This window comes from Gavialis gangeticus, unplaced genomic scaffold, assembly GCF_001723915.1.
Source record: "Gavialis gangeticus isolate Ggan-Ray unplaced genomic scaffold, GavGan_comp1, whole genome shotgun sequence".
In the NCBI taxonomy this organism is placed as follows: domain Eukaryota; kingdom Metazoa; phylum Chordata; order Crocodylia; family Gavialidae; genus Gavialis; species Gavialis gangeticus.
In genome coordinates, this window is record NW_017729024.1 from 160,598,073 (window position 1) to 160,600,304 (window position 2,232).

At 53.9% G+C, this 2,232-nt stretch overlaps 1 protein-coding gene across 3 annotated transcripts in view; it reads right to left on the reverse strand.

The window, feature by feature from the left end:
* Nucleotides 1-2,232, reverse strand: part of RAI14 (retinoic acid induced 14) — a 192,470-nt gene that overhangs the window by 189,775 nt on the left and 463 nt on the right. The window contains exon 1 of one of the 3 annotated variants that reach the window (XM_019517983.1): nt 1,292-1,331. The exons of the other annotated variants lie outside the window; for them this stretch is intronic. The gene's annotated coding sequence lies outside the window, so the exon portion shown is untranslated. Of the gene's footprint in view, nt 1-1,291; nt 1,332-2,232 lie in introns of those variants that run through there. 3 annotated transcript variants of the gene reach the window in all.

The following is a 2,232-nucleotide window of genomic DNA, read 5'->3' on the forward strand; positions in this document are numbered from 1 at the left end:
TGGAGCTCTGTGGGGTAGAGCCAGGTAAGAGGGATCCCAGCCCCCCACAAGCAGCTGGACCTGGGAAGTGGGGAGGAGGGAGCAGGGGCAGAACTTGCACCTCCCTACCCAGTGGGGGAGAACAGCATGCATGCCAAGCAGGATGCAGCTGTGTGCCCAGGTATACAGTACAGCCAGTGACCCCAGGGTACAGGCAAGGAACAGCAGCTGCAGTCTGCAGGCGTCCAGTCCCAGTGCCACCACATCTTCCCCCAGCCCCTTGCCCCGACTGCAGTGCACGTGCAGATTCCCATGAAGGACCTGCACCAAGACCAGACGCCTACAACCTCCCTCTACCGCATCCCGCCTGCACCCCAGGGCCAGTCACACTGCAGTCTACACTGTCCAGCTCTCCATGCGGGCTATGTCCCCCCAGCTTTACATACAAAAAAGAAAGGAAGAAAAGCACCATTTGTCGCAGCGCATTTCTGCCACCCTCATGGCAAACTAGTGTGCCTCGGCATACCCTTTGTGAATCGCTGCCAGTCCTCTACAACGGTTCCCATCAGCTTCTCTCTACAAATGACAACACTGAATTGAACCCAGCCGTCTTTCCTGACATCCATTGTTGTCCCAAGCAGCTGGGTAATTATAGTTTCTGCCATAACTTATTACTTAGGCTGGGATAAGCAACACGTTGCTTCTTCAGTTTCTAATATACAACAATATCTTTACATAGCATTTAAGCATCGTGGAGAATAGAAGAGCTATTGCCAGAGACTATAATTTTTTTTCCATCAGAAATTACAAAATTAAGTCACCAAAGCCAGCAGGGTCAGGGACGTATGACCAGCGAGCTGGATCCAGCCCACCAAGCTCCAGACCCCTGCTGATCACAAGGAGCACCTGAAAGCGCAGTGAGCTTTCAGCCATATGGAGGAGTTGCAAGCACCATGTGCCTAGCAGCAGCTGCAGCAGTAGGGGCTGGGACAGACACATCAGCACCACCCTGACCAGCACGGTGCAAAACAGCTTCACGGCCGAACAGTCCCTTCTGCACCGTGCACCAGGCTGGTCATGGATATACTGGTGCTTCTGTCCCAGTTCCTACTGCTGCAGCCAAGTGTGGGGCACAGAATGACCCATGTGGCTGCAACTGTGGTTCCTCCGCGCAACCCAAAGCTGTTTTGCGCCAGGCACCGAGCTGGTAAGGGACCTGTTCTAGTCCCTGTTGCTGCAGCTATTGCCACATACATGGTGCAGAATGGACTGCGTGGCCAACACACCTCCTTTGCACATCCAGAGCACTCACCATCTGCTCACCCAGAGCGTGGCGGGCCACACACAGGAAAGCAGCAGCAACAGCAGGGACTGAACAGCAGCTCCAGCACGTCCCTGATGAACCAGGGGCAGTCAGGGAACAATCTGTGTGGGGCTGCACTTATTAGAGCGCAGCAATGGGAACGTCCTGCAGGTAAAAACCTGCAGCTGAGGTTTGGCATGCATGGGGGAACCCGCCTTTACTCAGTGTGGGAGCAAGGGCTGCCTGCCCCCAACTCCCCCTGGGTCTGCAGGGCAAGAGACGGTCTCTCCCTAGAGTTTGCAAGAAGGGGGGTTACTTTGGTGGGAGATTCCTGCTGACAGACTGCAAGGAGCCGGGGCAAGTCCTTGTACCTGTGCTTTGGAAGGAGCCACCTGGTGTCACATTGCTGTTGAAGATCCAAGCCAGACTCAAACTGCACACTCTGGCCCTCCTCATTTCTAAGCTGTTAATTCGTGCCCACCCCCTCCCCCTTACTGAAAGGTTGCTAACCCCCGACTCGGGTGGTTAAAGTTGGAAAAATAGTTCTCCTTTGCTTATTTTAATCTTTGCTATCTCAGGCAGAAGACAATGTGTTAAAGCTTTAGATTTTGTTTAAAGGAAAATGCATCGGTGGAATTAATGTCATTTCATCTATTAATCACTTAGGCAATAAAAAACCCAGCACAATGAGAATGAATTAATTACAGCGGGCCATTACCGCAGCTGGAGCTAACCCGGTGTCAGCAACTTCCACCACAAGCTGGATCTGCCTTTAAAAGAAAAACTGAAAACTTCCAGCCGGCGCGGGGAGCCCCTCCTCGGCGAACACCTGCCCCGTGGGGAAAGGAGGCGAAGTGTACGAGCTCCGCGGTGCTACAACCAAAGCCCCTCCCGCACGGGTTAGGAGGAGCAGCCGTCTTCCGCGGACTCGTGTCCCCTGCCGGGTGGCT